This window comes from Arachis hypogaea, chromosome 13, assembly GCF_003086295.3.
Source record: "Arachis hypogaea cultivar Tifrunner chromosome 13, arahy.Tifrunner.gnm2.J5K5, whole genome shotgun sequence".
NCBI lineage: Eukaryota > Viridiplantae > Streptophyta > Magnoliopsida > Fabales > Fabaceae > Arachis > Arachis hypogaea.
In genome coordinates this window covers 120744276-120769826 of record NC_092048.1, presented here as the reverse complement: position 1 = coordinate 120769826, position 25551 = coordinate 120744276, and the positions used below count along the sequence as shown (strand labels likewise).

Sequence of the window (25551 nt, the reverse complement as noted above, 5' to 3'; positions counted from 1 at the left end):
ATTGTTTTTCATGTTTTATTAGGTTCATGATCATGCGGAGTCACAAAATAAATATAAAAATTGAAAACAGAATCAAAAATAGCAAAAGAAAAATCACACCCTGGAGGAAGACCTTACTGGCATTTAAACGCCAGTAAGAAGCATGTTTTGGGCGTTCAACGCCAGAACAGAGCATGGTTCTGGCGCTGAACGCCAGAAAGGGGCAGCATCTGGGCGTTTGAACGCCAGAAATGCACCCTGGAGAAGAGCTGGCGCTGAACGCCCAAAACAAGCATGGTTCTGGCATTCAACGCCAGAAATGGGCAACAATTGGGCGTTGAACGCCCAAAATGGGCACCAACCTGGCGCTGAACGCCCAGAGTTGTGTGCAAGGGCATTTTGCATGCCTAAATTGGTGCAGGGATGCAAATGTCTTGACACCTCAAGATCTGTGGACCTCACAGAATCATCTCAGGATCTGTGGACCCCACAGGATCCCCACCTACCTCCACTCACTTCTTCTCACCTCTCTTTCACACAATCCCATAAACACTCTTCCCCAAAACCCTTCACCAATCACCTCAATCTCTCTTCCCCATCACCTCTTCACCATTCACATCCATCCACTCTTCCCCATAAACCTACCTCATAAACTCCACCTACCTTCAAAATTCAAAATCAATTTCCCACCCAAAACCCACCCTTATGGCCGAAACTTACCCCCCTCCCTTCCCTATATATAACCCTCCATTCTTCCTCATTTTCACACAACACAACCCTCTTTTCTCTTCTTGGCCGAAACACACCTTCCCCTTCCTTTCCATATTTTCTTCTTCTTCTTCTTCATCTTTTCTTTCTTCTCTTGCTCGAGGGCGAGCAAAATTCTAAGTTTGGTGTGGTAAAAGGATAAGCTTTTTTTTTCCATTACCATTGATGGCACCTAAGACCGGAGAATCCTCTAGAAAAGGGAAAGGAAAGACAAAAGCTTCCACCTCCGAGTCATGGGAGATGGAAAGGTTCATCTCCAAAGCCCATCAAGACCACTTCTATGATGTTGTGGCCAAGAAGAAGGTGATCCCCAAGGTCCCTTTCAAACTCAAAAGAAATGAGTATCCGGAGATCCGACATGAAATTCAAAGAAGAGGTTGGGAAGTTCTAATAAACCCGATCCAACAAGTCGGCATCCTAATGTTTCAAGAGTTCTATGCTAATGCATGGATCACTAAGAACCATGATCAAAGTAAGAACCCGAACCCAAAGAATTATCTCACCATGGTTCGGGGGAAATACTTAGATTTTAGTCCAGAAAATGTGAGGTTGGCGTTCAACTTGCCAAACATGGAAGAGAACGCACGCCCCTACACAAGGAGAGTCAACTTTGATCAAAGGTTGGACCAAGTCCTCATGGACATATGTGTAGAAGGAGCTCAATGGAAGATTGACTCAAAAGGCAAACCGGTTCAACTAAGAAGACTGGACCTTAAGCCTGTAGCTAGAGGATGGTTGGAGTTCATTCAATGCTCAATCATTCCCACTAGCAACCGGTCTGAAGTTACTATAGACCGGGCCATCATGATCCATAGCATCATGATTGGAGAAGAGGTGGAAGTTCATGAGATTATACCTCAAGAACTCTACAAAGTGGCTGACAAGTCCTCCACTATGGCAAGGTTAGACTTTCCTCACCTCATTTGCCACCTATGCAATTCGGCTGGGATTGACATAGAGGGAGATATCCTCATTAAAGAGGACAAGCCCATCACTAAGAAAAAGATGGAGCAAGCAAGAGAGCCCATTCATGGAGCTCAAGAGGCGCATGAAGCTCATCACCATGAGATCCCGGAGATGCCTCAAATGCATTTTCCTCCACAAAACTATTGGGAGCAAATCAACACCTCCCTAGGAGAACTAAGCTCCAACATGGGACAACTAAGGGTGGAACATCAAGAGCACTCCATCATCCTTCATGAAATAAGAGAAGATCAAAAAACAATGAGGGAGGAGCAACAAAGACAAGGAAGAGACATAGAAGAGCTCAAGGACATCATTGGTTCCTCAAGAAGGAAACGCCACCATCACTAAGGTGGACTCATTCCTTGTTCTTACATTCTCTGTTTTTTGTTTTCTATGTTAAGTGCCTATCTATGTTTGTGTCTTCATTACATGATCATTAGTAGTTAGTAACTTTGTCTTAAAGTTATGAATGTCCTATGAATCCATCACCTCTCTTAAATGAAAACTGTTTTAATTCAAAAGAACAAGAAGTACATGAGTTTCGAATTTATCCTTGAACTTAGCTTAATTATATTGATGTGGTGACAATGCTTCTTGTTTTCTAAATGTATGCTTGAACAGTGCATATGTCTTTTGAAGTTGTTGTTTAAGAATGTTAAATATGTTGGCTCTTGAAAGAATGATGACTAGGAAACATGTTATTTGATAATCTGAAAAATCATAAAAATGATTCTTGAAGCAAGAAAAAGCAGCAAAGAACAAAGCTTGCAGAAAAAAAAATAGGCGAAAAAAAAAAATATATATATATATATAGAAAGAAAAAGAAAAAGCAAGCAGAAAAAGCCAAAAGCTCTTAAAACCAAGAGGCAAGAGCAAAAAGCCAATAACCCTTAAAACCAAAAGGCAAGGGCAAATAAAAAGGATCCCAAGGCTTTGAGCATCAGTGGATAGGAGGGCCTAAAGGAATAAAATCCTGGTCTAAGCAGCTAAACCAAGCTGTCCCTAACCATGTGCTTGTGGCGTGAATGTGTCAAGTGAAAACTTAAGACTGAGCGGTTAAAGTCAAGGTCCAAAGCAAAAAAAGAGTGTGGTTAAGAACCCTGGACACCTCTAATTGGGGACTTTAGCAAAGCTAAGTCACAATCTGAAAAGGTTCACCCAATTATGTGTCTGTGGCATTTATGTATCCGGTGGTAATACTGGAAAACAAATTGCTTAGGGCCACGGCCAAGACTCATAAAGAAGCTGTGTTCAAGAATCATCATACTGAACTAGGAGAATCAATAACACTATCTGAACTCTGAGTTCCTATAGAAGCCAATCATTCTGAACTTCAATGGATAAAGTGAGATGCCAAAACTATTCAAGAGGCAAAAAGCTATAAGTCCCGCTCATTTAATTGGAGCTATGTTTCATTGATAGTTTGGAATTTATAGTATATTCTCTTTTTTTTTATCCTATTTGATTTTCAGTTGCTTGGGGACAAGCAACAATTTAAGTTTGGTGTTGTGATGAGCGGATAATTTATACGCTTTTTGGCATTGTTTTTAGTATGTTTTTAGTAGGATGTAGTTACTTTTAGGGATGTTTTCATTAGTTTTTATGTTAAATTCACATTTCTGAACTTTACTATGAGTTTGTGTGTTTTTCTGAGATTTCAGGTATTTTCTGGCTGAAATTGAGGGACTTGAGCAAAAATCAGATTCAGAGGTTGAAGAAGGACTGCTGATGCTGTTGGATTCTGACCTCCCTGCACTCAAAAGTGGATTTTTTGGAGCTACAAAACTCAAAATGGCGCTCTTCAAATTGCGTTGGAAAGTAGACATCTAGGGCTTTCCAGCAATGTATAATAGTCCATACTTTGGCCGCGTTTAGATGACATAAAAGGGCGTTGAACGCTAGTTCTACGCTGCTGTCTGGAGTTAAACGCCAGAAACAAGTCACAAACCAGAGTTGAACGCCAGAAATACGTTACAACCTGGCGTTCAACTCCAGAAAGAGCCTTTGCACGTGTAACATTCAAGCTCAGCCCAAGCACACACCAAGTGGGCCCCGGAAGTGGATTTATGCATCAATTACTTACTTATGTAAACCCTAGTAGCTAGTTTATTATAAATAGAACTTTTTATTATTGTAAAAGACATCCTGGATTGTATTATTGATCCTGTGATCACGTTTTGGGGGCTGGCCATTCGGCCATGCCTGGACCTTTCACTTATGTATTTTTAACGGTAGAGTTTCTACACTCCATAGATTAAGGTGTGGAGCTCTGCTGTTCCTCAAAGATTAATGCAAAGTACTACTGTTTTCTATTCAATTCATCTTATTTCGCTTCTAAGATATTCATTCGAACTTCAACCTGAATGTGATGAACGTGACAATCATCATCATTCCCTATGAACGCGTGCCTGACAACCACCTCCGTTCTACCTTAGATTGAATGAGTGTCTCTTAGATCTCTTAATCGGAATCTTCGTGGTATAAGCTAGAATGATGGCGGCATTCAAGAGAATCCGGAAAGTCTAAACCTTGTCTGTGGTATTCCGAGTAGGATTCAATGATTGAATGACTGTGACGAGCTTCAAACTCGCGAGTGCTGGGCGTAGTGACAGACGCAAAAGGAGGGTGAATCCTATTCCAGCATGATCGGGAACCTCAGATGATTAGCCGTGCCGTGACAGGGCATCTTGGACCATTTTCACAAGAGGAGGGGATGTAGCCACTGACAACGGTGATGCCCTTGCATAAAGCCAGCCATAGAAAGGAGTAAGACTGATTGGATGAAGATAGCAGGAAAGCAGAGGTTCAGAGGAATGATTGCATCTCCACACGCTTATCTGAAATTCTCACCAATGATTTACATAAGTATTTCTATCCTTCTTTTATTACTAGATTTTGAAAACTACATAACTATTTTATATCCGCCTGACTGAGATTTACAAGGTGACCATAGCTTGCTTCATACCAACAATCTCTGTGGGATTCGACCCTTACTCACGTAAGGTATTACTTGGACAACCCAGTGCACTTACTGGTTAGTTATGCGAAGTTGTGAAGATATGTTTAGACCATGGTTCTGTGCATCCGTTTTTGGTGCCATTGCCAGGGAATCAATTTCGAATAATAATTCACAACCTGAGTAACAATTTCGCATACCAATGCTCTCTACCGGTTCCTTCCTCTTTTGCCTCTTGGAGCTCGATGATGCCATGAGTAGGGGTTGATATGTGAAGGTGGGGAGTGTGTCTTTGATGGGTGAAAAGAGAGTTGGGTGTCGAGAGTCAGAAGTACAAAGAATGAGAATTTGGGATATGGAAGGAGTATGGAATAAGAACTACTTTATATAGGGAGATGGTGAGTGAATGAAAGGTGTGGATTGATGGAGTGGTTGTGTGATGAACGGATGGGATTCAGCATAGGGTGAGCACAAGGATCATCAACTTTATGAAGGGGGGTTGGTTCAATTTCCAAGCGTGTCACTCTTCCAATGTTGCATGGCAACATTTCCCAATGCATCCCCCTTAAAAACACGTGTATAGTACTCTCCTTTTGTGGTGGCCGACTCCTCCTTCTTCAATTGTCCAATCAATTCTTTCCAATCCTCCTCTCATTCCTCCTACAGGATAAAAGAACAAAATTAATAAGATTGAAAGTTGGCGACAAATATTGGAAAAGTGGGATAACTACTTTTCAACAAGAAAACACAAAAAAAAAATTTTGTTTGTTTTTTTTAACTAACTAAGTGCTATTCATGAATGCAAACCAACTGACTAATTAATTGCCCCTATATGCAACATTGGTGACACCAAACTTAGTTTGTGGTCATGTGGTGTAAAAAGAATTGTTCAAGGTGCTAAGAGTGACATGCTATGAGTTGTATTCATATTCTCTTAGTGTGTTTTGAACACCAAACTTGTTCTCCACTATATGTTACATAAAAGGATTTATTCAAGGATATGTCAAAGCTGATTTGGAATTCATGAACCTTGCATTATTAATTACTTTAAAAGCATATAAAACATGGGCTGCCTCCCATGAAGCGCTTCTTTAACGTCACTAGCTTGACGTTTTGCCCTTTGTCAGGGTGGTTGGTAATGCTTCAGATCTTCCCCTCTTGCAGTAAACTTATATCCATTGGCTTCATCAAGGATCTCTACATGTTCTAGGGAGAGAACTTTGTTGATGGTGAAAATCTTAGGTAGCTGAGATGGGATGTGGGAAGATGAGGTGGGATATCTAGGAAGTAAGCTGAGATCACTTTATCCCCTGGAGAGAAATCCTCTGTAGGGATCTTCTTGTTTCTCCACCTCTTTGGTGCCTTCTTCTTTGTTCCTTTTGATGTTGCCCTGCTCTTTGTGACCTCTTCTTTCATGGAAATTTTGTTGCTGGTCTCATATGACTCTGGTGGTTTAGGTTCCTCCTGATTTTCCTTGGGCTGTGACAACTACCGATTATCTTGTTCATCAACCAAAGGGGTTCCCAGGTGTACAGCTTGTGCTTCAATGCTTGTTTCTTCCACCAGTGCTTTGTCGTGCTCTCCCCTTGATTCTTTGCTTTCCTGATATGCTTCTTGTGAGGGTTTGAAGACATTAAATGCGAGTTGTTCGTCATGTATCCTCAGTATTAGCTCTCCTCGCTCCACATCTATGAGCGCTCTGGCTGTAGCTAGGAATGGTCTTTCCAATATGATTGGGTGAAGGTGACTCTCTTCCATTTCCAATATGACAAAGTCTGTGGGAAGGAAGTAGTTCCCAACCTTCACCAACACGTTTTCAACCACTCCTACTGCTTGTTTTTGAGTTTTGTCAGCCAGCCTGATGACTACATCTGTGGGCATTAGCTCATTGATCTGCAGCTTCTTCATAAGGGATAATGACATTAAGTTGATACTTGCTCCCAGGTCACAGAGTCCTTTATCAAACATTGTTTCTCCTATGGCACAGGGGATGTGAAAACTCCCTGGGTCCTTCCTTTTTGTAGGCAACTCTGGTTGAATGAGAGCACTGCACTCCTTATTCATCACTATTGTTTGCCCTCCTTTGAGTGAGCTTTTCCTGGTCAGCAGCTCCTTCATATACTTAATGTATAAGGGCATTTGTTGGAGGGCCTTGATGAATGGTATGTTTACATGGAGAGATGCAAACATGTCAAGAAACCTTGAGTATATTCTCTTTTCTACACCACCCTTGAGTCTTTGGGGAAAAGGTGCATAGAGTCTCAGCAGCTCCTTCTGTGAAATTTTGGTTTCTTGGTGATCCTCTTCCTGTTTCTCTGCTGATGTATCTCCAGGTTATTCTAATGGTTTGTTCGGCTCTTCTTCAGTCCCCTTATCACTTATAGTGACCATCTTGCAATCTTCCCATCTGACCTTCTTTGCTTCACCTCTCGGGTTCTTCTCTGTGTCGCTTGGGAAGCTATCAATAGGTTTGGGAATCTTCTCAGACAGGTATCCCACTTGAAATTCCAGCCTCTTGATGGTGTCTCCCTGGTTCTTTATATTGGCTCGCACCTCCTCCTTGAACACTTTGTTATCTTGGATTTTCTTACATATGCCTTCAAGTAGAGTCTCAATCCTTGATAGTCTTTCTTCTGATGATGGTGAGTTGAGATTGGAGGGATGAGAAGGGCCATTTTGGCTTTGGTATGGATGTTGAGGTGTGTTGTTAGGTGGGTGCTGATATGATCTCTGTGTGGAATGTTGGTGAGCTGCATTGTTGTTGGGATTGTGGCGTCTCTGATCTTGGCCTTGGTCTTGTTGATTTTCCCACCCAAAGTTTGGGTGGTTCCTCCAACCAGGATTATAAGTTTTGGAGTATGGGTCATGGTTCTGCCTAGGTAGATTTCCAATGTAGTTGGCTTGTTCCTGATCACCCTTTGCTTCTTCATTCACTCCTTCTTGAGCTACTGTTGAGGTGGTGATTACTGCTACTTGATTCCTCTCCATCTTCTTGGTAAGGTCAGCCAGCTGCTTGGTGATCATCTTGTTTTGAGCTAGCTGTGCATCCACGTTGTTCAACTCCATCACTCCTCTAGTGTTACCTCTTTCAGAAGCATAGAAGTAGTCATTCTTAGCTACAGTCTCAATGACATCTATGGCTTCTTCAATGGTCTTCTTTTTGTTCAGAGATCCCCCGGATGAGTGGTCTACTGCCTTCTTTGATTCATAAGAAAGACCTTCATAGAAAATGTGTAACTGCACCCATTCATTGATCATATCTGGCGGGCACCTTCTTGTCAAGTCTTTAAATCTCTCCCATGCTTCGTAGAGAGTCTCACCATCCTGTTGCCTGAAAGTTTGAACTTCAGCTCTCAACCTGTTGATTCTTTGAGGAGGATAGAATCTCGCCAAGAACTTGTTCACCACATCTTCCCAGGTTGTTAAACTCTCCTTCGGAAAGGATTCTAGCCATTTAGATGCCTTGTCCTTGAGTGAGAAGGGGAATAGGAACAGTCTATAGGTGTCAGGATGAACACCATTAGACTTCACAGTGTCACATATCCTCAGGAAGGTGGTTAGATGTTGATTGGGGTCTTCTTGGACACCTCCTCTAAACGAACAGTTATTCTGAACAAGGGTGATGAGCTGTAGTTTTAGTTCAAAGTTATTGGCATGTATGGTTGGCTTTTGGATGCTACTTCCATAGTTTCCTGGGTTTAGATTGATGTAAGATCCCAGAACTCTTCTTTCTTGCCCAACATGATGCACTGGGCCTTCTCTGCCATGGTTGTGAGCCTCTTCTTCATGATGGTTCTCCATATTCTCATCCATGTCTGGTTCAAAATACTCCTCTTCTTCCTCCGTACCAACTACTCTCTTTCCTCTTGCTTCCCTCCTTAATCTAAGGAAAGTCCTCTAAGGTTCAGAATCAAAGGAAGTTGAAGCCCCGCTTCTTCTACCTGTCATACAACTAACAAGGCAAAAGCAAAAGAGATAGATGCAGATAGTGTTCTTTGCAGAAATGCTGTTAGTGTGAGTGATGCAATATATCAAATAGTTAGTGGGTCAGTGAACTAAATAGTAAAAAAAATGCAGATAACACCACAAACGGGTAAGGGGTAAAAGGAAGGAAATAACTAAGACTGAAATTAAATTACTCAAATGAAATTAAATCAAACAAAAGAAAAAAAATGCTCAATCTAGTTATCCACCAATTTAATCATTGTTGATGCAAAATCAATCCCCGGCAACGGCGCCATAAACTTGATGCACGGAAACTTGTCTCTCAATAATTTTCCTTCGGCAAGTATACCGAATTGTCGTTAAGTAAAAACTCACAATAGAGTGAGGTCGAATCCCACGGGGATTGATTGGTCAATCAACTTTAATTAGAGGAATGTTCTAGTTGAGCTAAGCAGAAATTGATGTGAGAGTTGCAAGGAATTAAATGGAGGGAAATTAAATAGCAAAAAATGTAAATACTGGAAATAAAGAGCTAAATGTAAATGGCGGAAAGTAAATTGCAGAATCTTAAATGGGAATTTGGGAAGATGAGCATAAAAGTAAATGGCAGAAATTAAAGAGAATGGGTGAGAACAGAAATGGAGAATTCATTGGGCTTAGGAGATGTTGCATTCTCCGGATCAAGTTCATTTTCATCTCTTCCTCAATCAATGCATTCATTGATCTCCTTGGCAATCTTAAGTGATTGAATTCCAATTCTTTGGTAATTCAATCTCTCAAATCTTGATCAATAGCCAATTCCTTGGTCCAATTGCTCATGAGAAGAGATGAAGTGTGGTAACTGATTATACCACATGTATTTCCAAATCAAAGTGTTGGTAGGATTATATCTCACTATATCCATCCAAACCCCAATTTAGTCCAACATGAGAAAGCATTTCTAACATGATCTCTTCATTCCTCTTCCAAGGTTTCGAAGAGATCCAAGTATGAATAGCTTCTTTTCCAAGACAACTACCCAATTGGATGAAGATCGAAAACTTTCTAGTAAAATCAAGAGAAAAGAAAGAAGAAGAATAATGAAAACTATTATTGATCCATCAAATTACAACAGAGCTCCCTAACCCAATGAAAGGGGTTTAGTTGTTCATAGCTCTGGGAATGGAAAATAAAGATGGAGAATGCATTCTCAAAGTAAAGCTAGAAGTTGCAGAGAAAGTAAAATTATACAGAGAGTAGTTCTTTCAATCCCCCAAAAAGCTCTCTTTCTCTAGTTCAAAACTACTCCTATTTATACTACTCTTCTGATCTTCTAGTTGGCTCTTCAAGTCTTGGATATGGGCCTTTGGATCTTGAGTTGAAGCAGTTATCATCTTCAGTGGGCTTAGCTTCACTTGCAGAGAAAGTGTGCAGTAGGCATGGACGTTAGCTTAGGGCGTTAGTGGTGTTAACGTTAAGTGAAAATGTGGGCTCGAGAACGTTAGTGACAATCACCTTTTTCACTAACGTTTCTAACCCAAAAATGGTCCACGTTAACTTCAACGTTAGTGGCACTAACGTGACCACTAACGTTGCCTCTTGGCCCTTCGCAAATGTTACTGGGGTTTACCTTTTCCAATAACGTTGAGAATACCCCTTTCTCCCTACGTTAGAGTTCACGTTAGTATAGTTAACGTGACCTTTAACGTAGGCTTGCCAAATCTTCGAGAGCGTTAGTGACACTTACCTTTGTCACTAACGCTCTAAAACGCCCCTTTCCCATGTTAGTTCCTCACGTTAATTACATTAACGTGACCACTAACGTGGTGTTGATTGCCATCTCCAACGTTAGTGACAAAGGTGAGTGTCACTAACGTTGGCTCATCATCCCTTTCCTCCACGTTAGCTTCCACGTTAATGTAATTAACGTGGTAACTAACGTGGCTCGTAGTGGCTTAGTCCAACGTTAGTGACAAAGGTGAGTGTCACTAACGTTGGCGATTCCTTGCTGCTTCCACGTTAGAGTTCACGTTAACTAAGTTAACGTGGCTCTTAACGTAGCCAATCTGGGCTTAGTCCAACGTTAGTGACAAAGGTGAGTGTCACTAACGTTGGCATTATCTTCCTCTTCCACGTTAGAGTTCACGTTAACTGAGTTAACGTGACTCTTAACGTTGCCAATTGCCCTTTTGGAGCGTTAGTGGCACTCACTTTTACCACTAACGCTTGGAGCTTCCTTTTCGTCCACGTTAACTACCACGTTAATGTAGTTAACGTGGTAATTAACGTGGGCTATGATGGCTTCGAAGACGTAATTGGCGATCACTTTTCTCATTAACGTTGCAAGCTAGCTCCCATTCCACGTTAGTGGTCACGTTAGTTAGACTAACGTGGCTCTTCCTTGCTTCCTTTGTCCTGAAATCAAGCAAATAAAGTGCATCAAAGCTCTAATCCAAGTTATGAGACATGCATCATCCAATTTGTCATTTAATTCATGCATAATTCTCATGAAATCATATAAAGTTCACAATATTTGCTTGAATCAAGATGTAAGTGAAATTCTACCCAAAACTTGCTTATTTCCTAAGAAAATGCATGAAACTACCCTAAAACAGTAAAGAAAAGATCAGTAAAACTGGCCGAAATGCCCTGGCATCATAGGGTCATCACCCTGCTACAGAAAACGTCAGGTTCCCTACCATCAATGTGATGCTTCCCCAGTGAGCAGATAGGTAGCGAACTCAACACACTGCTCTTCAGGTACCAACTGTGCTTGCAATGCTCGCTCCATAGCCTGAAACCAAGTATCAGCTTCCGTCGGGTTGGTAGTTCCCTTGAACTTAGGTGGATTAACCTTTAAGAAGGTTGCTAGTGTCATCAGGCCCTGAGCTCCACCGTCGCCATTGCCATTATTATTCATCTGTTGCCCAAGAGCCGCCGCAGTGGCCTGTATAGCAGCATCCATGTTCTCCAATGCTGCCATAAAATTTACAGGATTAGTTGGGTAGACCCTCAGCGCACGAGCACTAGTACGACCTCTACCGCGACCTCGATCGCGTCCACGAGGTGCCATCTGGTTCCTATACACACCAAAATATTAAGTTGATCAGTCTAAATATTGGAAGTCTAGTGCTTCAAAGTCTCAAATGCATGCTCATGAACATTTATGCCAGTTATACACACATACAGAGATTGCACAGAAGTATAGTCAGTCCGTCCCTCAGGTTCTATAGGAACGAACTGCTTTGATACCAAAATGTAACACCCTACCACACAGAGCCTTATGCTTAAGTCATAAGACAGAGGTGGCGAGGTATTACGACCTCTAGAAATTAAAACTTAGTACAAATAGTAGTGTGAAGAATGACTATAACTAGGAGCCTCTAAGAAAAATGGATAAAATAAAACCGTTAAATAGAAAAGCGCAACACTCCGATCGATAACGTAACGAAACACATAAAGGGTAAACCAACTGGAGAATATATATAACGAGTGCCAAAGACACAAATATTTAAAACTTAGGATCCGGTTGCGGAAAAAGCTGGCCCGAGCGTAGAAGTATATACAAATATATATAAAGCAAGAAATCCAAAAGAAACCCAGAGGGCAAAATACAAAACCTATTCTCCAAAACAACCTCTAAGAGGAGTCAAAACAGTATATTTATATACATTATTTAATGGAGATAAAGTCCCGAAAACTAAGGATCTTCGCTAATCCAGAAGTCTCCAGCATGCCTCAACGAGGAGCCTCATGCCCTGCATCTAAAAACTACAAAATCTGCATAGGTGAGAACCGGAGGTTCTCAGTATGGTAACAGTACCCACATATCTAACATGTAATGTCCTGGGAAAGCCGAAGGCAATCCTAGAACTTCCACCAGATAATTCAAAGCTTATAAATAGACTAAACCATAAATGGCAACTGACTAAAGATCTTCAGTCTAACTAACATTTTCCCTTTCCAATTCCTGCAGACCTCCCAACCGCCAGCAATAGTATATAATATGGCAAACACAGTTATATCAAACAAGGATATATACAATTAGGAGCAGATATGACATGTAGACAATTAGCAGGTAATATACAGTCAATTAGGCAATTCCAAACAATTCACATAACATGCATCTGATGAATGCCTATCCTAATGGCTGATGATATCATCTGTCGGATATATAGCCAACCCGACAAGTCCTGGTAGCTAACCATTGGACTATCCCTATGTCGTGCATCCCCAACTCGAGTTATACTTAATCATAAATCATAATTCATATCCAACACCCTCACAGGTGTATATTCACGGGGGCGAGCTCATCCGAAACTTTCACAGTGTCCGGCCACACTTACGACATAGGGTTAGCAGAGTATCGAGTCTCCACCTGGAGCACATGGTGGCTAGCCATTGCTTTCTCCCAGGGAAACTCGTATCTCAGATAGTGGAAGTGCAGCATTCATATTTCATTCAATATGCATATATGCAATCATACTCAGCCATAATTCAATAATGGCTCAGCCATAATACGGCCATAACTCAGGCATCCGGCTCATAATTCAATATATAACCAGCCAATTCATTAACAATTATAGGCCTTCGGCTCATGGCATATCAAGCACTTCCATATTCATCCTCCGTATCTCATACAATGATCCTTGATCATCATTCGTCATTAATTCTCCCCTTTCTTCATCCACAAGTTACCTCATTTGCTAGCCATCTCATTGCTAGGCATACCATCAAGTTTTAAGACATAAGGGGTGAGATCGGAGGCGTAGAAGTCTGAAATTTGGCTTTAAAAACTCAAAAATCAACTCTGGGGTGAGAAAAGGGTCACGCGTGCATGTCGCCCACGCGCACGGGTGGAATGCATCAAAACACAACGACGCGTATGCATTCCTCCATGCGCATGCATGGATGGGAGAAAAATCAAGTGATGCCTACGCGTCAGCCTCCCGTACGCGTGGGTGCATTTTGTGCCCCAGGCACAAAATTGGCACAACTCTCGGAAATTTTGGCTGGGCAACTATTTTAGCCCATCGACGCGTACGCGTGGGTCACGCGCACGCGTGGGTCACGCGCACGCGTGGGTAGTGAAACTTTGAAAATGATGCGTGCGCGTCGGCCACGCCTACGCGTAGGAGTGCTTTCCGCCAAAAATGTTACTAAGTTAAAAAGCTGCAGAATTCACAGTTTCAAACCCCAATCTTCCGACGGGCATAACTTCCTCGTTTCAAATCATTTTTCACCCATTCTTTGAACGGCATAGACATTCCGGATCCAATTTCTATTCTAAACAAGTTTGTCACAAAATAGGGATCTGAAGTCGAAGTTATGCTCCATCAAAATATGCCCAAAAACCACATTTAAATACAAAACCACAAATTGCCATTTACAAAACAACCAATTCCAACCCTTTGTAAAATCAATCAAAACATACCAAAAATCAACCTCAAGCCTCCTCAACTCATAAATTGATATTTTTATCAAATTATAACCCACCAATCCATCATTTTAACCAATCTCAACCAAGTAACTCAACTTCAAACACAATATCACTATATACATATTTTCTCATCCCAATTCCTAACAATACCATTTCCAATCAACCATCAATACACACAATCAATACCATTCTCATTCTCAACATGGTTTCACCCACAATTCAACCTCAACCAACCATTAACCATATATCAAAACATGCATATCTCTCATGCATCACACCATCAAAACATCAATATTCATAATCACATATATGACCACATAATTAATTTCAACCATTCAACAACATCAACCATTCAAATCCTATCTTAGGTTCTCTAGCCTAAGCTTTCACACCACATAACATTTTAGATACAGGAAACCGAGACCATACCTTAGCCGATTTTCCCGCTCAACCCGGAGCACTTCCAAATCACTTTTTCACAAGCTCACCAAGCTTCAACACCTCCAAGAACAGATTTTTTTGCACACCAAAGACCCTTTTCAAGCTTTCTAAAATCTCAATCAAGCTTCAATATTCACATTCACACAACCTAAGCCACAATTATCATACCCAACACAACAACTCAATACCCAAACATCATAGAACAACAAATTCCACTAGGATTGAGAATCTTACCATACCCAAGGTTCAAGGAGACAAGATTAATCTTCTCCTTCAAGAGATTTGGGTCCTATAACATCAAAGAGCCTAAATCTCAACACTTTTCTCCATGAAATTCGAAATTAAGGGATGAAGAGCTGAACCAAAATCGTGGCTTACCTCAAAAACAAAGTATTAAGTATTGTAGAGCTCTTTGCGGTGAACACCTGGTCGTAAACGGTGCAGCAATCGGAGCTCTAGATCAAAAGTTATGGTGGTTTGAAGATCAACCAAGGGTTAGAACTTTGAGAGAGTGTTCTTCCCCCATGTTCGTCATTTCAGCGTGTATGAGTGTCAAGTGAGGGGAGAGAGTGCTGAAAATTAGGGTTTTAGGTTTAGTTTAGGTTGGGCCAAGGGCCCAATATGGGTCCGGTTGGCCCGGTTTGTCCCGTTCGGTTCAATTTTAGTCCGATTTCTATAAAATTGGTATCGAAATTCTCGTCTGAATATCCTCTATCATATTAAGCCATAAAAATTACATTTTTGGCTTTCTAAAATAAATTTTCATTTATGGACTAATTAGTCATTAATTAAATGGGTTTTACAACCAATTTCATCCACAACCTTCCAAAACCTAAGTCACCGTCTTCTAAACTCATAACAAAACATATCTAATCTTAAGTCGTTTAACTCATCCTCAATAGCCTCAAGGATTAATCACTATTTATAAGCCTTAAACATAAGATAAAGAAGTTTGAAAAGCTAGAGAAACCTTTAAAATGAGAAAAATAAGTTTTCAGCAAAACAGGGGTCTCTCGTACACAAACCCCTGTCCCGCGTACGCACAAGGTTAAAACAAGGTGGTAGCATACTGACGAGGACCAAACGTCGACTCGGAATTTCCTTAAAAAGAAGTGTATTACAAGTATAGTTCCGAACCAACAATTAACTCTCAATCAAAGTTTAATTTTGTTTGTCACAACATAAACCAATAAAAACCGGGAGTTTGAAATTGCGGGTCGTCTTCCCTCGGACTATGCAAATTAGGCACACACTTTTGGTTGTGAATTCGTAGAGGTTTTGAAGCATGAGACGGAAAAATTAAAAGAACTAAAGAATAAAAGAACAACCAAAAGGTTAAAAGGCAATTAAAGCAAATTAAAAGAAGATAAGGTCAAAACTAGTGAAAATGCAATAATGGTATAAAAGATCATTGACTTGGAAATGAGAATTAAGGAATCCTATCATCGTCATAATCATAACTATGGCAATTATGATGCGTTAATCTCACTTCATCAACCCCTAACATCGAGGAGTAAGTCAAGCAAGCATAATTGACCTTAATCCATAAGTCCTAGCTAACTTACTAATTAACTTAATAAAAAGCTAGAGTCAATAGAAACAAGAGCCAAATAACAACCCAAGAATTACCACTAAATGTTGGATATTATGACTCTAGTATCCTAGGAACTCATTTTCCAAGCCAAGGTGTGAAAATCTACTCAAAATTCCCAAGTGGCATTTTCACAAACACTTGGTGGGCAAAATAACAAAACATGGTAAATTGCAAAAGATAATGAGAACTAAACCAAAGTATTCACAATATCAACAATAGAAACTCAATCAAGCATATATAAATCATAAAAGACTAAATTCATAAACAAAAGATTCAAGAAATCAAAATTGCATATATTAACAAAATAACTCGAACCATAAGAAAATGTAGCAAGCATAGTGTAATTAAAGAGAAAATTGAAAAGTACTTACAATGAAATAAACCAAATCCAATAAGAAAATGAGAATGAAAATGTCTACTAAACCCTAGGAGATAATTGAAAGAACACTATTCTACACTATTCCTACTCCTAATTATCTCTCTAATGTGTGTAATATAGCCTCCTTTTGATATGAAATGATCCCCCTTGATATAGCACTCCAAATGAGCTTCAGCACATCCAAAATTGGGCCAAGAGGCCCCAAAATCATGAGCCACGTGCTTCATTAATGAAGTTACACGTTGGGACTTGTGCATTCATACAGATATGTATGTATGCACACTTGCTGATTTATCCACTTGTGTGTATGCACACTTGACTATGTGTTTCTCCTTTGTTTTCTTCTTGAAATCTCCCTTTTTGCATGCTTCCTTCAACTTTTGCCTAGCCATTCTTGCCTATTAGACCTGAAATCACTCACAAAACCCATCACGGCATCAAATGGAATAAAAGTGGAATTAAAATGATCAATTTACGCATAAAAATGTATGTTTTCACATTTAGGTCCAATCAAGAGAAAAATCACAAAAGTATGCTATTTTGGTGATTAAGTGTGAGTTTATGTGATGAAATTCATCCAATTCAAGCCAAAAATTATCATCAAATATGGACTCATCATGTACGCGACACATCCCTCATGTATGCGAGACTCCCAACCCGAAGGCAATCCCCGTGTCACGTGTTTAAAACTCACGAACACATGCCTCAAAAATTCATTCCCGCATACGCACTTAGTGCCAGCGTATGCAAGATCACCTGGCAGTGTAAAATGCTCGTGTCACGTGCACAGGTCTGTGTACGCAAACCATAACAGTCTTGGAAAATTTTGAAAGTTGCAGAATTTCAAATTTTCATACCGAACTTCAAATGCGCATGACTTCTTCGTTTTTAAATATTTTTCTTCCGTTCTTTGAACGTTTAAAAGCCCTCAGACCCAACTTTTATTTAAATATAGTTTCATTCAAAATGAAGATCCGGAGGCCAAGTTATGCCTCGTCAAAAACAGTGTTTTACAAATATCAACAAAGTTCACTAGTTTCCAAAGCTTCAAAACCAGACCAATTCAAACCACACTCAGAACAACCAAAAGTATCATACCAAATATTTTTAACCGTCTCTCATCCATTCACTATCAAAACCATTCAATTTCACAAATTTACTTAGATCCCTATCAACATCATTATCATAAAACCTCATCACTACTAATCAAATCCTTCAACATCCTTATTCATCAATTCAATGATCATCATCATATTGGTGTTCCACCACAACCACATCTCAACTCATACCACTATCACAATTCACTCATTTATCATTCATTCAACCACTCATACTCATAAATCTCAATTTTATCGTTTTATCAACTCATTTCTATATTTCTCATAATTACTAAATCTCAATAAGCATCATCAATCCTCAATAACAATAATCATATCCACACCAAACATCAACAATCACTGTCATAATTCATTAAAATCATCACAATCATAAATAACACCAATACTCATCATATTATTATCATAATTCATATATCACACATTTCAACACTCTATATCATACTCTTCATCATCAAACATAATTTCACATACACTTAATTATACACCAACATCATTCAATCCTATCTTAGGGTCAACTAGCTTAAGTTTCATGAAATATTACATATTACATAAAGGAAAGCGAAACCATAACTTGGTCGATTTCCAATTTTTTCAAACACCAAAACTTGATTCCAACAATCTTTCACTAAGCTCCAATCCACCAAAGCCAAACCAAATGCCACAATCAACTCCAAAATTACCAAATTCAAGCTTCATATTTACAATTTTACCGTACATTAATAAATAAAGCTTACAATACATCAAACTACAAGGGTATAGAGGTTTCTTATCTTAACCAATGGTGTTTGGGGCAAATCCCAACAATTACTCACTATTAAAGTTCACCTAAACCATCAAAATCACAAAACTCGTTCAAAAACCAAACACAAAATCACGGATTTCATTAGGGCAAGAACTGGAGCATGGATTTCGAAATATTACCAACTTTATTTAGCTATAATTGAAGAGCTTGTCGAGAGCTTTGCCTAGCCACAAACGGCTCGTCAATCGAAATACAGTAGCTCAAGTTATGGCTCCCGAAAGGTGACGATGAATAATAACACCCATTTTTTCTCCCTTCTCTTCACTCACCGTGGCTCCTTCTCTCTAGAGTTGAAAATGAGCTTGTTGGCTCATTAATTCAGTTTATATATATATATATTGATACTAGGGCATTTTGGCCAGTTTCACTGACCTTTTCTTTACTGTTTTAGGGTAGTTTCATGCATTTTCTTAGGAAATAAGCAAATTTTGGGTAAAATTTCACTTATATCTTGATTCAAGCAAGCATGGTGCACTTTACATGATTTCATGAGAATTTTGCATGAATTAAATGACAAATTGGATGATGCATGTCTCACGATGAGGATTAGAACTTTGATGCACTTTATTGCTTGATTTCAGGACAAAGGAAGCAAGAGAGAACTACGTTTGCAGCCACGTTAGTTGATGAGCGGATAATTTATACGCTTTTTGGCATTGTTTTTAGTATATTTTAATTAGTTTTTATTATATTTTTATTAGTTTTTATTTAAAAATCACTCTTCTGGACTTTACTATGAGTTTGTGTGTTTTTCTGTGATTTCAGGTATTTTCTGGCTGAAATTGAAGGACCTGCGCAAAAATCTGATTCAGAGGCTGAAAAAGGACTGTAGATACTGTTGGATTCTGACCTACCTGCACTCAAAGTGGATTTTCTGGAGCTACAAAAGCCCAATGGGCGCTTTCTCAATTGCATTGGAAAGTAGACATCCTGGGCTTTCCAGCAATATATAATAGTCCATACTTTGTCCGATATTTGATGGCCCAAACAGGCATTCCAAGTCAGCTCAAGAATTCTGGCGTTTAACTCCAGAACTGGCACAAAAGCTGGAGTTAAACGCCCAAACTGGCACAAAAGCTGGCGTTTAACTCCAAGAAAAGTATCTACACATGGAAGCTTTAATGCTCAGCCCAAGCACACACCAAGTGGGCCCGGAAGAAGATTTCTGCATTAATTACCTATTTCTGTAACCCTAGGCTACTAGTTTTCTATAAATAGGACCTTTTGCTATTGTATTTTCATCTTTTGATCATCCTGGAATCATGTTTTGATGATTAAACCCTCTTTGGGAGGCTGGCCATTTGGCCATGCGTAGACCTTTTGTTCTTATGTATTTTCACGGTGGAGTTTCTACACACCATAGATTAAGGTGTGGAGCTTTGCTGTTCTTCATGAATTAATACAAAGTACTATTGTTTTTCTATTCAACTCAAGTCTATTTCTTCTCCAAGATATTCATTCGTTCTTCAACTTGATGAATGTGATGATCCGTGACACTCATCATCATTCTCACCTATGAACATGTGCCTGACAACCACCTCTGTTCTACTAGCAATGGCTTGAATGCGTATCTCTTGGGTTTCTAATCTAAGATTGGAACCTTCGTAGTATAGGCTAGAATTATTGGCGGCCATTCCTGAGATCCGGAAAGTCTAAACCTTGTCTGTGGTATTCCGAGTAGGATCTAGGAAGGGATGACTGTGACAAGCTTCAAACTCGCGATTGTGGGGCATGTGACAGACGCAAAAGGATCAATGGATCCTATTCCGACATGATCGAGAACCGACAGCTGATTAGCCGATGTTGTGACAGAGCATCAGGACCATTTTCACTGAGAGTATGGGATGTAGCCATTGACAACGGTGATGCCCAACATAAAGCTTGCCATGGAAAGGAGTATGAATGATTGGAAGAAGGCAATAGGAAAGCAGAGGTTCAAGGGGAACAAAGCATCTTCATACGCTTATCTGAAATCCACCAATGAATTACATAAGTATCTCTATCTTTATTTTATGTTTATTTTCATCACCTTAAACTCCATAACCATTTGAATCCGCCTAACTGAGATTTACAAGATGACCATAGCTTGCTTCAAGCCGACAATCTCCGTGGGATTGACCCTTACTCACGTAAGGTTTATTACTTAGACGACCCAGTGCACTTGTTGGTTAGTTGTGCGGAATTGTGACAAAGTGTGATTCACGTTTAAGAGCTCCAAGTCCATTGGCACCATTGTTGATGATCACAATTTCGTGCACCAAGTTTTTGGTGCCGTTGCCGGGGATTGTTCGAGTTTGGACAACTGACGGTTCATCTTGTTGCTTAGATTAGGTACTTTTCAGAATTTTTAAGAATGAATTCTAGAGTTTCAAGGTGATGTTCTTATCATCACAAAAGCTGATTGATTCCCATCAATTTAGCTATTGAATGTAATGTCCTGCTGAAGCTTGGCCAAACATGTCTAATCTTTTTAGACTGAAGCTTTAGACTAACATTGCATGATTCCTGGAATTCTTATTAAAAGTTTTGAATCTTTTTATTTTCTTTCCCATATAAATTTCGAAAATCACAAAAAAAAAATTTATAAAACCATAAAAACCAAAAATATTTTATGTTTCTTGTTTGAGTCTAGTATTAATTTTTAAGTTTGGTGTCAATTGCATGACTTTCTTCTTCTTGCATTTTTTGAATTTATGCATTATGTTCTTCATTAATCTTCAAGTTGTTCTTGATGATTTCATTGCTTTGATCTTAAAATTCTCTTGTTTTGTATGTTTTGTTGTTTCTTACATGCATTTTTACATTGTTATAGTCCTTAGTATACAAACTTTTAAGTTTGGTGTCTTGCATGCATTGTTTACTTGATCTTAGTTGCATTTTTATTATTTCTCATCATCAAAAATTCAAAAAAATATTTTTAAACTATGTCTTTTCAAGTCAATAATACAGAGAATTGAAGATTCAGAACATTCAGCAGAGGAATCAAACAGAAAAAGCTGGGCATTCAAAACGCCCAGTGAAGAAGGAAAACTGGCGTTTAAACGCCAGCCAGGGTACCTGGTTGGGCGTTTAACGCCCAAAAAGGTAGAGATTTGGGCGTTAAACGCCAGAATGGGCACCATTCTGGGCGTTTAACGCCAGGATGACACTAGAGGGAAGATTTTGTTTTTAATTCACATTTTTTCAAGTTTTCATAATTTTTCAAAATCAAAACTTTTTCAAATCATATCTTTTCAATCATATCTCTTTCAAAATCAATTTCTTTCTATTTTATGTTTATTTTTACCATTTTCAAAAATCCTTGCCTCAATTAAAGATTTACTTCAAAAAAAATTTTTTTTTCAAGTTGTTACTTGCCTATTAAGAAAGGATCAAACTTTAAATTTTAAAATCATATCTTTTAATTTCTTGATAGTCAAGTAATCAACTTTAATTTTAAAAAATTTCTTTTTCTAAATTAATTTTCAATCATATCTTTTCAATCATATCTTTTCAATCACATCTTTTTCAAAATTAATTTTCAATCATATCTTTTTTATTTCTACTTTCAAAATCTTTTTCAAAATCACTTAATTTCTTTCCCAAACTTAATTTTTGAAAATCTCAATCAATTTTTCAAAATTTTCTTTTCAATTATTTCAAAATATTTTTAAATTATTTTCGAAAATTCTTCCCCTCTTTTCACATTGGTGCACGAAATTGTGATGTCCAGGCTCAAACAATCCCTGGCAACGTGAGCAACTTGGTACGCGTAATCATGATTACACTTTAATTATGTAAAATTCATGGCTCTTTCTTTCCCTGGTAATGGCGCCAAGAACATGGTGCCAATACCATGGTTCACAACTTCGATACAACTAACCAGCAAGTGCACTGGGTCGTCCAAGTAATACCTTACGTGAGTAAGGGTCGAATCCCACGGAGATTGTTGGTATGAAGCAAGCTATGGTCACCTTGCAAATCTCAGTCAGGCAGATATAAATTGATAATGATGTTTTCGAATAATAATGAATAAAGTAGGGATAGAGGTACTTATGTAAATCATTGGTGAGAATTTCAGATAAGCGAATGGAGATGCTTTCGTTCCTCTGAACCTCTGCTTTCCTGCTATCTTCATCCAATCAGTCTTACTCCTTTCCATGGTTGGCTTTATGTGATACATCACCACTGTCAACGGCTACTTTCGGTCATCTCTCGGGAAAATGATCCAATGCCCTGTCACGGCACGGCTAATCATCTGGAGGCATCACCTTTGTTAATGGCTTCATCTTATCCTCTCAGTGAATAATATGCTCACGCACCCTGTCATGGCACGGCTATTCATCTGTCGGTTCTCGATCATGCTGGAATAGGATTTACTATCCTTTTGCGTCTGTCACTAACGCCCTGCAATCGCGAGTTAGGAGCTCGTCACAGTCATTCAATCATTGAATCCTACTCGGAATACCACAGACAAGGTTTAGACCTTCCAGATTCTCTTGAATGCCGCCATCATTCTAGCTTACGCCACGAAGATTTTGGTTGGGAGATCTAAGAGATATTCATTCTAGCTTATTTCATGTAGAACGGAGGTGTTTGTCAGGCACGTGTTCATAGGGGAGAATGGTGATGAGCGTCACACATAATCATCACCTTCATCACATTCTTGGGTGCGAATGGATATCTTAGAAGCGAAATAATATGAATTGAATAGAAAATAGTAGTACTTTGCATTAATCTTTGAGGAACAGCAGAGCTCCACACCTTAATCTATGGAGTGTAGAAACTCTACCGTTAAAAATACATAAGTGAAGGTCCAGGCATGGCCGAGAGGCCAGCCCCCTTAAAACATGATCAATAGTCTCCTAAGATGAACAATGGTTTAAAACTGAGACCAAATATACCTAATACAATAGTAAAAGGTCCTATTTATAATAAACTAGCTACTAGGGTTTACATGAGTAAGTAATTGATGCATAAATCCACTTCCGGAGCCCACTTGGTGTGTGCTTGGGCTGGGCTTGAGTGTTGCACGTGTAGAGGTCCTTCTTGGAGTTGAACGCCAGCTTTTGTGCCAGTTTGGGCGTTCAACTCTGGTTTTGGCTCCTTTTCTGGCGCTGGATGCCAGATTTGGGTAGAAAGCTGGCATTGAACGCCAGTTTACGTCGTCTATTCTTGGCCAAAGTATGGACTATTATATATTTCTGGAAAGCCCTGGATGTCTACTTTCCAACGCAATTAGAAGCGCGCCATTTCGAGTTCTGTAGCTCCAGAAAATCCATTTTGAGTACAGGGAGGTCAGAATCCAACAGCATCAGCAGTCCTTCTTCAACCTCTGAATCTGATTTCTGCTCAAGTCCCTCAATTTCAGCCAGAAAATACCTGAAATCACAGAAAAACACACAAACTCATAGTAAAGTCCAGAAATGTAAATTTAACATAAAAAATAATGAAAACATCCCTAAAAGTAACTAGATCCTACTAAAAACATACTAAAAACAATGTCAAAAAGCGTATAAATTATCCGCCCATCACACATCCTTCTATTTAAAGGACTAAGACTCCTCATCAAGGTGCAATTCGAACTCTGTCCCTCTTGATAAGTTCGAATTTCCTCTTCTCCACCTCCTCCTTCTATTCTTCTTTTCCTCTGACACCTCAAGGAATCTCTATACTGTGACATAGAGAATTCCCTACTTTCTTGTTCTCTTCTCTTTCATATGAGCAGGAGCAAAGATAAAGGCATATTTGTTCAAGCTGATCCTGAACCTGAAAGGACCTTGAAGAGAAAGCTAAGAGAAGCTAAAGAACAATTCTCTTTAGAGGGCCTAACAGAACTCTTCAAAGAAGAAGAAACCATGGCAGCCGAAAACAACAACAATGCCAACAATGCAAGGAAGGTGCTTGGTGACTTTACTGCACCTACTCCTAATTTCTATGGGAGAAGCATCTCTATCCCTGCCATTGGAGCAAACAACTTTGAGATTAAGCCTCAATTAGTTTCTCTAAAGCAACAGAATTGCAAGTTTCATGGACTTCCATTGGAAGATGCTCATCAGTTCTTAGCTGAATTCCTGCAAATCTGTGACACTGTCAAGACCAATGGGGTTGACCCTGAAGTCTACAGACTTATGCTCTTTCCTTTTGCTATAAGAGACAGAGCTAGGACATGGTTGGATTCACAACCTAAAGAAAGCCTGAACTCTTGGCAGAAGCTAGTCAATGCCTTCTTGGCAAAGTTCTTTCCACCTCAAAAATTGAGTAAGCTTAGAGTGGAAGTCCAAACCTTTAGACAGAAGGATGGTGAGTCCCTCTATGAAGCTTGGGAGAGATACAAGTAATTGATCAGAAGGTGCCCTTCTAACATGCTTTCAGAATGGAGCATCATAGGAATCTTCTATGATGGTCTGTCTGAACTGTCCAAGATGTCATTGGATAGCTCTGCTGGAGGATCTCTTCATCTAAAGAAGACGACTGCAGAAGCTCAAGAACTCATTGAAATGGTTGCAAATAACCAATTCATGTACACTTCTGAAAGGAATCCTGTGAATAATGGGATAGCTCAGAAGAAAGAAGTTCTTGAGATTGATACTCTGAATGCCATATTGGCTCAGAATAAAATATTGACCCAACAAGTCAATATGATTTCTCAGAGTCTGTCTGAAATGCAAGCAGCAACAGGCAGTACTAAGGAAGCTTCCTCTGAAGAAGAAGTTTATGATCCTGAGAACCCAGCAATGGAAGAGGTGAATTACATGGGAGAACCCTATGGAAAAACCTATAATCCTTCATGGAGAAATCACCCAAATCTCTCATGGAAGGATCAACAGAGACCTCAACAAGGTTTCAACAACAACAATGGTGGAAGAAACAGGTTTAGCAATGGCAAGCCTTTTCCATCATCTTCTCAGCAACAGACAGAGAATTCTAAGCAGAGCCCCTCTGACTTAGCAACAATTATCTCTGATCTAATCAAAACCACTCAAAGTTTCATGACTGAAACAAGGTCCTCCATTAGAAATTTGGAGGCGCAATTGGGTCAGCTGAGTAAGCAAATTACTGAACTCCCTCCTAGCACTCTCCCTAGCAATACAGAAGAGAATTCAAAAAGAGAATGCAAGGCCATAACCACATCTCACATGGCCGAACATGGAGAGGAGGAAGAGGCAGTGAATCCCATTGAGGAAGACCTCAATGGACGCCCA

The 25551-nt window shown here is 39.5% G+C and overlaps 1 non-coding gene across 1 annotated transcript; it reads right to left on the bottom strand.

Annotated features, from left to right (window-relative positions):
• Positions 1 to 24609: 24609 nt before the first annotated feature.
• LOC112739742 (small nucleolar RNA R71) lies at positions 24610 to 24717 on the bottom strand. The gene has a single exon (XR_003170679.1). It is a non-coding gene; the product is annotated as a small nucleolar RNA R71 (small nucleolar RNA).
• Between the last annotated feature and the right edge of the window lie 834 nt (positions 24718 to 25551).